Source organism: Protopterus annectens, chromosome 7.part0, assembly GCF_019279795.1.
Source record: "Protopterus annectens isolate FY-2018-M chromosome 7.part0, PAN1.0, whole genome shotgun sequence".
Taxonomy (NCBI): domain Eukaryota; kingdom Metazoa; phylum Chordata; order Ceratodontiformes; family Protopteridae; genus Protopterus; species Protopterus annectens.
The window spans coordinates 824,380,592-824,393,415 of record NC_056739.1 but is presented as its reverse complement, the minus strand read 5'-3'; positions in this window follow the sequence as shown (position 1 = coordinate 824,393,415).

Here is a 12,824-nt window from a genome sequence, read left to right as displayed (position 1 = left end):
CCAGACTGGCCACGCCAGCACTTGGTACCCAATCTTAAAGAACTTAGCTCAAGGCCCACCATGGATTTTACCTCCAACTCCACACCTTCCGACTCTACAAAACAATCAGATCCTGCAGTCTGCTCAAAACCTTAAACCTGGTTGCATGGCAGATCCATTAGTCAAGCAGACAGCATCTCTCTCTAAAGCTGTTATGGATGTCATTTTGGAGGCCAGAAGGCCTAGCACCAGGAAAGCTTATTCAGAAAAGTGGAGTAGATTCTGTGCCTGGAATCAGGCTCAAAGCTTTGACCCTCTTGTCCCAAATATTCCTCAGATTTCTCAATTCTTAACTGAGATGCTGGACAAAGGACCATTTTTTTCATCCATTAAGATCCACGCCTCTGCCATCTCTGCTCATTACAACACAGATCCTCCTATTTTCTCTCGTCCATTGCTAAAACAGTACCTCAGAGGGGCTAAAAATATAAGACCGCCCTGGCGAGCACCAACTTGGGACCTCAATTTTGTCTTGGAAAAACTAACTTTACCTCCTTTTTGAGCCAGACAATTCAGCAAAATAAGTATGTATCATGGAAAACTGCTCTGCTTCTGGCAATAATTTCAGCACGAACAGTCTGAGTTACAGGCACTAATGGCAGTGGAGCCTTTCATAATTTTTCACCAAGACAGGGTTTCTTTAAGAACAAACCCTTAATTTATGCCTAAGGTGGTATCCAGTGTGGCTCTTAACCAAACTATTCACTTGCCAACTTTATATTCAAATCCCCAGAGTAAAGGGGAGAGACGTCTGCATTCCTTGACATACACAGACAATTACGTTTCTACGTGGACAAAACAAAAGCTTTCAGAAAAACTGAGTTAATTGTAGCATATGCTGCAGGATCACAGGGAAAGGCTATTTCAAAGCAGACCATTTCAAAGTGGATTGGACACTGTATCCGGTTCTGCTACACATAGCACGGCAAAACCTGTACCTAGTAATAGGCCACATTCCACCAGGGCGACAGCCACTTCAGCTGCCTACCTTAGAGGAGTACCTACCAAAGATATCTTGGAAGTTGCAACTTGAGTTCAGTGCACACCTTTACCAAGCGTCCTCACTTGCCTCTCTATTCTAGATCCAGAGCTGGCTTTGCCACTGCAGTGCTGCAGGGCCTCATAGCCATTCCAAATCTTCTATAGAACCAGCCACCCTAACTCAGCTTTGGGATTCAACCCAAGTGTAATGACTGCAGCAGTGAAACACTAAACATTAGTACAGTTTTGTACCTACCATAACTGTAGATGTTAGTGTCTTCACTGCTGCAGTCCAGGTTACCCACCCACCATCCCTTCTTTCTTAGCTGGGACTTTTTCTATACCTTTCTACACTATACTACCTATGTGGTGTATTTGCTGGTAACTGAAGGTTTTATTTTACAGTTATTGTATGTCTTTTTAGCAATATATATTGCCTACATATTCTGGGCACCTGACATCTGGGGCAAGAAAAAGTGAAGAAAATGGCGTCTGCTTCATCTTCTATACCCCTGGCGCACTGACATCTGGGAAGAAGCGACAGCAACAGATGCCGGACCGAGAGTTTGGAGCTCTGGCCGACTGTGGGACCGGACCGCCTGATGGCAGGATAACCCAAGTGTAATGACTGCAGCAGTGAAGACACTCGAAAATCTACATTTATGGTAGGTACAAAACTGTACTTTTCTTGTGGGAGCTGCTTTTTTCCTTTTGGAGTGTTGTAGCTGTTTTGGGGGGGGGGGGGTGTTGGTCTTAGGATCTGCATAGTTCTGGGACTATGGATAGTATGCAGACTTAATAGTTTTCATCTTGACTGGCATAGCTGTGGCTTGTTTATGGTCAGGTCCTTAATGCGAACTTCAGGTAGTCCTTTTTAACCACTGGTTATATTTCAGCTTATTTCACTGAGACTCCTTCCTTGCAAGTTGCTCTGCTTTTCACGGGTATTTTCTAGGCTAGCTACTATTGTAAGCTTAGCCGTGTCAAACCAAACAAATTTTGGATTTGGAATATCATGGGCATCTGTTGGGGGGGGGCATGTTAATGGGGAGGGAACTAAGGGACTTGTAGAGGGGAGGAGCTAAGAATACTTTTGACAACCTCTATTTAAGGAACATGGGAATCAGACTGCTGTTTAAATTTGATTCCTCATCCAATTGCCAAGGTGCATAGGGTCATGAATGAATTCTCTCGGATGGATGGGAAGCCCATTCTGTAGAGCAGGTATTCTTTGGGATACATCTGTCTCCAGCACATTCTTGGACAAAGCTGATTCAGCTCTCCAGAACTGGTGTTTCTGGTTCTATTTTGCACATGTGCATTGGATCCATCAGGGCTGGGGTCTGAGGAAGCCCTCTAAACCTGGGAGAGGTGCCCTTTGATCAGACTGTAGGAGACTGAATACAGTGACAAAGCCTTTAGGTGGTCATTTGTTGAGAGAAGCCTTTATGGGCATTCCAGCATCTGAAAGTATCTCGTTGGATACATGCCATAGTGGGTAATGTATGTAATCTGTGGGTACTAGTGATCTGAGTAGAACAGTACTATTACTTGGGGCTTGAATGCCATGCCCTTATCTATACATTCTATGTTCAGATTTTCTGAGATCCCTTTCTTCTGGGTTTTTGTTTTCTCAATGGAGTAATTAGTGTGGGTTGATAATTTTACTGCTCAATGCCAAACAATGTATTGTGTCCTTTAGAAGCCATGGCTTTAGCACCAGTAATTTGTTAAACCCCCTTCCAGTATGTGTATCTTCTAATAGCTGCCATTTTGCAGTCCTGCAAATGTGGTCAGCCAGAAGGCATGGATGTTGGCCTCTACTTTCAGGAAGTAGTTGCCAAAACAGTGTGTAACCAGCACTGAGCCCTAGGATAACTCCACTGGTGACTTGTCTCTTTAAGGTGTCATGACTATTTGGGTCCTGTTTGTAATCCAGCAGGCAATCCAAGTTATGCAGGAGTTTATGCTTTAGGTCAGAGCTAATCGGTGCCAGTGTGTGGTATCGTATTAAATGCCTTGGCCAGGTAAAAATATGCAGTGTGCACTGCTTTACCCTTGTCTGTTGCCTTGGTGACTTTGTCAAAGAACTCCTCCAGGTCAAATAGGCACAGTCTTCCCTTAAAGCAAAGTATGGATTGATTGGTTGTTTGTAGGTTGCCAGTGTCACCATTTTCATGATTTTGTTTAATGGCTTTGCATATTAAGCTTGTTAAACTGGTCTGTAGATGTTAGTGTTTCACTGTTGCAGTCGTTACATTTGGGTAATCTGCTGGTAGGTTGCCCTCAGTCGGCCTGAATATCAAAGTCTTGGGTCCTGCGTTGGTTGCGGACTCTTATGACGTCGGGAATAAAACGTGCAGCAGACGCCATTTTCTTCAGTCTTTCTTGCTGCGTGGTGCCCGAAGCAAAAGCAGTTCGCAAGTGCCAGTCGGCTGGGTCCTGAAATTTTCACATTCTAGTTTTAGAATCTAAGTCTTCAATTAGCCAAGTACCCTGTTGGGGAAACTTTTTTTTTTTCTTGCTCCTTACTGATGTCAGTATAAGTTAATTGCGTTACTTGTGGGAAGCAAATATCTCATGAGGATTTTCATTTGTACTGTATTCCTTGCCTAGGCCCAGATCATAACGTACCTTACTGTCTAGTTTTGTACTAGATTTAACCAACGCACTATTAAACGTCTGTGTATCTTTGCTTCAAAATATTTTGGAAACAGATTTAATTGCCCAGGAATGTCATCAGATAGCAATCTTTACTACCAGAGTTCACTAAAAACGCAAAGAAGAGGACAGAGGCAGACCGTCTAGGTCCAAAACTGATGCTTCTCCTAAGCCAGTCTCTGGTACTCAGTGAGGTGCTTTTGCAGCCCCTGATACCTGCTACTTTTGAGTGGCAGGCCTCTGCCGAGACCCATGCGGAGTCTGGTATGCCGCGAGTTTCTGAGTATTCTACCCGTGGATGGGTCTGGAGCCGCTGAACAGGCACCAGCTTCTGAGGGCGATGTCCTTCAAGGATGCATCTGCAGTCATAACATATGGGTTGTCCTGCCTCAGGCAGCCCTTCAGTCGGCCGGATTCCAAAGTCTGGGTCTGGCCTCGGCTGATGTCGCACTTCACCCGACGTCATAGCTCCTGGGGTATAAAGGCATCAGCCGACGCTATTTTCCTCAGTCTTTCTTGCCGCGCGGTGCCCGAAGCAGAAGCTGTTCGCAAGTGCCGGTCGGTCAGATCCAGAGATTTCAGCTACCGAAGACTTCTAAAAAAGCTAAGTACCCTGTTGCGGACTCTTTCTTGCCTCAGCCGATGTCAGACAAAGTAAATAATTGTTTAACTTGTGGGAAACAAATACCTCATAAGGATTTCCACTCTTACTGCCTTCCTTGCTTAGGCCCAGACCACGACGTATCAGCTTGTTTAGCCTGTGCTTCCTTCAACCAACGGACACTTAGACGTCGGTCGGAGTTCGCTGAAGAGTTTTTTGGCTCTGCTTTTGCATATAAAATGCCATCTGAGACTCCGACCACACATTTAGCTAAAAAACGCAAGGAAAAGGACCGACACTCACAGCCCGCGGTTTCGGCTGAAACCACGGTTAGGCCTACCGCGAGTGTCTCTGTTTCGGGTGAAAGAGACCTCGGTTCTCCCTTCGGCCGAAAGCATGCCTCCGACAACCGAGGCCACACAGGCCCCGGCTGAGTCGGCTACAGAAATTCCTACTGAAGAAGCAGGCACACAAGATTTGTCCAACACCATTCCGTTGGATATCTCTACTCCTGCACGTGGGGCAGCTAGACCCCCTGCTTCTATGTCTATCAAGGCCTTCTCCAGGGCTAAAGCAGCTAAACTTTCCAAGGCCTTACCTACAAAAGCTCCCTCTCACAGGCCTACCTCAAGTTCTCAGATTCTCAGCCTTGCTGAGGACCTTATTTCTCTGATCAGGGGATCCCATCCTCACCCAGACAGGGCCTCACAACCCCCTCCTGAAGAGGCCTAGGTCTGAACCCCCTGAAAGTACAGTTTTGTACCTACCATAAATGTAGATGTCCGATAGGAATGCATCTGCAGTCCTTACAAATGGGTTGTCCTGTCGTCAGGCAGCCCTTCGGTCGGCCGGATTCCAAAGTCTGGGTCTGGCCTCGGCTGGTGTCGCACTTCACCCGATGTCATAGCTGCAGTTATTCGGGTATAAAGGCATCAGCCGATGCCATTTTCCTCAGTGTTTCTTGCCCCAGATGCCAGGTGCCCTCTTGGAAGGCTAAATTTGGATAAATGCCAATGATTCCAAATAGTAGAGAGCAAACAAAAAATAAGCATGTATGTACATATATACAAACAAATACACCATAATAGATCCCCCCCAAGCTAGCTGAAGGCTGGCAAATACCCTAGGAGTACCTCAGAGGGGAAGGTGGGTGGGTAATCCTGACTGCAGATGCATTCCTATCGGACATCTAAATTTATGGTAGGTACAAAACTGTACTATGTCCTTCAAGGATGCATCTGCAGTCCTTACAAATGGGTAGAATACCATAGCTAAACAAGGGAGGAGGAAAGAGTAGAGATTATGGTGTAGCTAGGATCCCTTGCAAAACAGCAGTGGCAAAACCTGCTCGGGATCTAGAGTATAAAGGTAAATTGTAATGCTTGGCAAATGTATGCACGGAGGTCCAAGTAGCAGCCTCTATAATGTCCTTGGTAGCCACTCCTCGTAAGAAGGCTGTGGTAGTGGCTGTAGCCCTTGTGGAGTGAGGCCTGATGTTCTCAGGAGTTTTCTTTCCATGGTAGGAGTAACAAAATCTAATGCAATTTCCTATCCATTTGGAGATTGTCTGTTTTGAAATTGGTTTTCCTTCCTTTCCTGTGGCATATGCTACCAGAAGCTGGTCAGTTTTTCTATTGGACTTAGTCCTGTCCAGGTAGTAGCGTAACTGTCTGTGTATATCCAAGGTATGCAAAAGTCTTTCTCCCCTGTTTTGTGGGTTTGGAAAGAATGTAGGTAGGTGGATAGCCTGATTTAATGACACTCTGGATACCACCTTAGGCATAAATGTAGGATTTGTTCTTATGGACACTCTATCTTGATGTGGAAGATCAGGAAGGGTTGCACTGCCATTAATGCCTGTAGTTCAGAGACCCTTCTTGCTGAAGTTATTGCCAGCAGGAAAGCAGTCTTCCAGGATAAGTATTGTAATTCTGCTGTTGCTGCTGGCTCGAAAGGAGGAAGTGTCAATTTTTCTAGCACAAAGTTCAAGTCCCATGCTGGCAATAGTGGTTTCCTGGGAGGATTTACATTTTTAATTCCTCTCAAACTGTCTGAGCAGGGGATGAGAGAAGACAGGAGGATCCAAGCTGTATTGTGCTGAAATAGCTGATGCATGTATCTTGATGGAAGAATAGGACAGGCCTGTGTGGAAGAGCTCTGCCAAGTACTCCAAGATGTTGGCCATGTTTACCAGAGTCACATCTTCTCCCTTTGCAGTACTCCAAATGAGATATCTATTCCATTTTGCTGCATAATTCTTTCTTGTTGAACGTCTGCGAGCCTCCAGGATTATGTCCTTAACCCTTTGGGATAAATTTGGGTTAATTGCTGTTATGTAATGTTCCAGGCAGTTAGCTGCAGAGTTTTCAGGTTTGGATGCAGGATGTTGTAGTTCTGTGTTAACAGTAATGGGATCAGGGGTAGTGTCCATATTTGTTCCAGAGACATGCTCCTCAGCAATGGGTACCAATGTTGTCTTGGCCAGTCTGGAGCTATCAGAATGATCCTTGGACGGTCCTCTTTGATCTTCAGAAGTACCTTGTGCATCAAAGGAAGTGGTGGAAATGCGTATGCTGTCAGGTTTTTCCAACTGAAGGATAGGGAGTCCACCTTCCAAGCAAGTGGGTGGTACGTCCTTGTGCAGAATTTCTTTAGCTGGTGATTGAATGGGGATGCAAACAAGTCTATTTGTGGTAATCCCCATTTCCTTGTGATGGCTTTGAAGATGTCCGGATGAAGCATCCATTCGTGGGCATCTGTGGTTGTTCTGCTTAATATGTCTGCTAGAATGTTTTCTTTTCCTGGTACAAAAATTGCTTGTAACTGAATGTTGTAGCTCAGGGCCACATCCCATAGGTCCAGTGCCAGCCGGCATAGAGGATATGAATGGGTGCCTCCCTGTTTGTTGATGTACCACATAACTGTGGTGTTGTCTGTCCTTATCAACTGACCTTCTTGGAGAAAAGGTCTGAATGACTGGATTGCCAATTTTACTGCCAGCATTTCCTTTAGATTTATGTGTTGGCGCAGCTGGTCTTGAGTCCATAAGCCTTGTATGCACTTGCCCTGCATGTGTGCCCCCCAACCGAGGTCTGAGGCATCTGTCATGATGGTTTGGCTTGGTTGGCTGTTGCAGAAGGGCAACCCTGTGTTTGATTGGCAGGCCTGAGCCCACCATAGGAACTCTTGTTTCAGGCATGGGATTATTAGGATTTTGGTTTCTAGGCTGTGCTTGTGTTGGGACCACAAATTCCTTAGGTACCACTGTAGCTTTCTCATATGCAGTCTGGCATGAGGGACCAGAATTATGCAGGATGCCATGAAGCCTAGAGCTTGCAGTACTTTTCTTGCAGTTAGGTGGTTCTGTTTTGTTAATGCCAAGAAGTAGAGAGGTAGTTGCTCTTTCTTTTCTGCAGTTAGGAATGCCATTTGTTTTGATGTGTCCAGCTCTGCACCCAGAAAGGTTATTCTTTGGGATGGAATCAGCCTTGACTTTTTTATATTGACTGTATATCCCAAGGCTTGCAGCAGGTAAGTGACTCTTTGTAAGTCTTCTGCTAGCTTGCTTTTGTTGTCCGCTTGAATCAGGCAGTCGTCCAGGTAGGGATAAATTTGGATTCCCTGAAGTCTGCAATGAGCAATTACTGATGCCAGGCATTTCGTGAACACTCTGGGCGCAGTAGATAAGCCAAAGGGCAATGCTGAAAATTGATGATGCTCTGATCCTGCAAGAAATCTGAGGTATCTTCTGCAAATTGGTCTTATGGGGACGTGCAGGTATGCCTCCTTGAGATCTAGTTACTAGCCAAGACTCCTTGCCCAGCATGGGAAGAAGCTGCTTGTAGGGTCAGCATTTTGAATTTTGGAACAATAAGGAATGTGTTTAAAGCGGACAGGTCTAGAATGGGTCTCCATTTGTTTTCTTTTCTTGGTACCAGGAAGAGTCTGGAGTAAAATCCCTTTCCTTGCTCCATAGATGGTATCTTTTCCACAGCTCTCATTCTTAATAGCTGAGATATTTGTTTTAGAGCTTCTGTCCTTTGAGTAGGTTGTAGGTTTGGCATTCCTCTCTTCCCTGGTAGAGTATGGAAATGGAACCTGTAACCTTGGTCTATAGTTTGCAAAATCCATTTTTCCCTTGTGATGCAATGCCAGTTTTTTGAGAATATGGTCAGTTTTCCGCCTAAGGGTGCTTCTAGTTGTTCCCTGGTAGGCGGTGCCACTGTCAAGTCACTGTGAGTTGTTGTAGAGGTGGTGGCTGCGTCCGTGCCTCGCTGGTTGTTACCTTGCCATTGGCGTCCCCTGTAGGCACCCCTGGATTGGTTTCTGCCTCTTGAACGCCTATTCCTGCCCCTCTGAGGCTTAGAAGAGTCCAGAAAGGACCAATTCTTGGAGGGCCAGTTCCTGCTAAACCTTGGAGGTTGAACCTGTAAGAAATCTTTCACCGTTTGTACAGATTTCGCCTTCTCTTCCATCTTTTTTAGCACCTGCTGAGCAGGGGAACCAAATAAATTGACCTTGTCCATGGGTGCATCCAAAAGCTTTGATTTGACATGGTCTGGTAATGCCTGTTCTTTCAACCATGCATGTCTCCTGATAACTGTGCCAGTCATGGCTGATCTAAAGGAAGCCTCCAGTGCATCATAGCCACATTTTAAAGAATGGTTACTAACCTGCTGTATGTTATGTACCATTTCCTGAACATATTTTTATCTAAAGATTCTTCAGAGGAAAGCTTTTAGTTAACTGGTCAAGCATAAACTCTTGATATTGAATCATATGAAATTGGCAGTTTAAAGCCCTAGCTGACAAGGTAGCAGAAGTGTAAACTTTTTTACCCCATCTTTCTAAGGACCTGGATTCCCTTTCAGAGGGAGGGTTTTAGTAGAAGTAGCAGCTACAGCTTTAGGGCCCTGGGCGATGGTCTCTGGATCTGCAAAAGGAGCCTTGTATAAATGGTGGAGTGTCCGGGACCCTGTAGAACCTATCGGGCTTAGCAGGAGCCGGAGGTAATGAATCAGGAGCAGTGCAAGCATCATTAAATGCATCATCTACAACAGAAAGAACTGGAGGTATAGCTAAAGGCCTATGTTGTGGCAAATGTAGAAAGGTTCTAAGCCTTTTTCTGGAGTCTGAGAAATCTTGGCCCTGCCTCTGAAAATGTTCCCTCATAGCATGCAAGGTTTCCCCAAAGGAAAATTCCTCAGGTGGAGAGGCTGAAGGAATGGACTCTTCAGCATCAGAGTCTTCGTAAGGAGAATAAGAAGCCTCAGGAAGGTCTGTAGGAAGGCATGGTTTCGGCTGGAGAAAGAACCGCTTGCTCGGTTTCGGCCGAAACAGAGACACTCGCGGTTTGCTTAATCGCGGTTTCGCCGAGACATGGACCGCGAGTGTCGGTCCTTTTCTTTTCGTTTTTTGGAAATTTGCGTTGTCGGAGGATCCGACGGCATAATATAGGCAAAATCAGAGCCGAAAATTTGTTCAGCAAACTCCGACCGACGTCTAAGCGTCCGTCGGTTAAAAGAAGCGCAGGCTAGACAAGCTGCTACGTCGTGGTCTGGGCCTAAACAGTGTATACAGTAGGAGTGGAAATCTTTGAGGTATTTGTTTCCCACAAGATAAACAGTTATTCACTTTCTCTGACATCGGCTGAGGCAAGAAAGAGTCCCCAACGGGGTACTTAGCTTTTTAGAAGTCTTCGAAGTAGTATTCGGTAGTAGTAATCTCTGGATCTGACCGACCGGCACTTGCGAACAGCTTCTGCTTTGGGCGCCACACGGCAAGAAAGACTGAGGAAAATGGCGTCTGCTGATGCCTTTATACCCGAATAACTGCAGCTATGACGTCTGGTGAAGTGCGACACCAGCCGAGGCCAGACCCAGACTTTGGAATCCGGCCGACCGAAGGGCTGCCTGACGACAGGACAACCCATTTGTAAGGACTGCAGATGCATCCTTGAAGGACATCCTCACTCCTCTGACTATTCCTCGGATGGTTCAGATTTATCTGACCATCAGGAAGGACCATACTCGCCTTATGAGGATTCTGATGCAGAAGACTCCATTCCTTCTGCCTCCCCTCCAGAAGAATTTTCATTTGGGGAAACTCTACACTCAATGAGGGAACACTTCCAATGGCAGGTTCAGGATTTTTCTGATTCTAGGAAAAGGCTAAGGACTTTTTTACACTTACCACAGCATAGGCCTTTAGCCATACCACCTGTACTATCAGTTGTTGATGATGCATACAATGATGCCAGTACTGCCCCTGATTCTCTTCCCCCGGCCCCTGCCAAACCTGACAGATACTACAGGGTCCCGGATTCTCACTTCACTTGTATAAGGCCCATGCTGCAGACCCAGAAACCATTTCTCAGGGCCCTAAAGGGTGTTGCAGCTGCCTCTGCCAAAAACCCCCTACCCTCTGAAAGAGAATCAAGAGCATTAGAGAGATGGGGTAAAAATGTTTATACATCTGCTATTCTTTCTGCCAGGGCTTTAAACTGTCAATTTCACATGATACAGTACCAGGAATTTTTGTTAGATCAGCTGAATAAAAAGCTGTCCTCTCCTGAACCTTTAGACCGTAAGTCCCTTCAGGATTTGGTACACCACTCTCAGAAGGTCAGTAATCATTTCTTAAAATGTGGCTATGATGCACTGGAGGCTTCATTTAGATCAGCTATGACTGGAGCAGTGATTCGAAGGCATGCCTGGCTAAAAGAGCAATCCTTGCCAGACCATGTTAAGTCTAATCTCCTAGATGCCCCTATGGAGAAACAAAGTTTATTTGGCTCCCCCGCACAGGAGGTTCTAAAGAAAGTGGAAGAAAAAGCAAAATCTGTCCAGTCAAGGATTTTCTGCAGGTCCAACCTCCGAGGTTCAGCAGAAATTGGCCTACAAAGAATTGGTCCTTTCCAGACACCTCCAGAGCACAGAGAGGCAGAAATACACGCCCAAGAGGCAGAGGTCAATCAAGGGGTGCCTACAGGGGTCGTCAGTGGCAACCTGCCAACCAGAGAAGTGCCGCCACAGCTGCGACTGCAACCACTTCCACAGGACAGACACAATGACTTGGCTCTGATTCCGCCTACCAGGGAACAACTGGAAGCACCCTTGGGCGGAAAGCTAGCTATTTTCAAAAAACTGGCATTGCATTACAGGAGACAAATGGACTTTGCAAACAATACACAAAGGCTACAGGTTTCACTTCCACACTCTACCAAAAAAAGAGAGGAATGCCAAACCTTCCACCAAGCCAGAAATCAGAGGCTCTAAAACAAATCATCAGCTTACTAAGGATGAGAGCAATAGAAAAGGTACCATCTATGGAACAAGGCCAAGGATTTTACTCCAGACTATTCCTTGTACCAAGAAAAGAAAATCAATGGAGGCCTATTCTCGACTTGTCCGCACTGAACACATCTCATTGTTCCAAAATTCAAGATGCTGACCCTACAGCAACTCCTTCCCATGTTGGGCAAGGAGTCTTGGCTGGTGACTCTAGATCTCAAGGAGGCATACCTGCATGTCCCTATACGACCAGATTGCAGAAGACACCTCAGATTTCTTGCAGGATCAGACCATTATCAATTCTCAGCATTGCCCTTTGGCTTATCTACTGCACCCAGAGTATTCACAAAATGCCTGGCATCAGTAATTGCACATTGCAGGCTTCAGGGAATTCAAATCTACCCATACCTGAACGACTGCCTAATACAAGCGGACAACAAGACAAAAATAATAAAGGATTTGGCCTATGTCATACAACTGCTGCAAGCCTTGGGATACACAGTCAACATACAAAAGTCAAGACTAGTGCCATCCCAAAGGATAACTTTTTTGGGTGCAGAACTGGACACTAACTCAGATGGCTTTTCTCACAGAAGAAAAACCAAAGCAACTACCATTCTACTTCATGGCATTAACAAGACAAACTCAGCTTACTGCAAGGAAAGTCCTGCAGGCCCTGGGTTACATGGCATCCTGCATAATCTTGATCCCACATGCCAGGCTGCATATGAGAAAATTACAATGGTACCCAAGGAATGTATGGTCTCAACACAGACACAGTCTAGAAGCCCTGATACCAATCATTCCATGCCTGAAAAAAGAATTCCAGTGGTGGGCTCAGGCCTGCCAGATCAACAGAGGATTGCCTTTCCACAAACCACATCCAAGGCAAGACCATCACCACGGACGCCTCAGACCTAGGCTGGGGGGGCACACATGGAAGACAAGTGTATCCGAGGCCTATGGTCCCAAGACCAGCTGAATCTACACAAATCTAAAGGAGATGCTGGCAGTGAAGCATGCAATCGAGGCATTCAAATCATTCCTCCAGCAAGGACACCTGCTGATAAGGACGGACAATACCACAGTCATGTGGTACATCAACAAACAGGGAGGCACACATTCATACCCTCTATGCCGGATGGCAATGGACCTGTGGAACTTAGGCCTGAATCTCAACATCCAACTGCAGGCCAGATTCGTACCAGGAAAAGAGAATTCACTAGCAGACAGCTTAAGCAGAACTACCA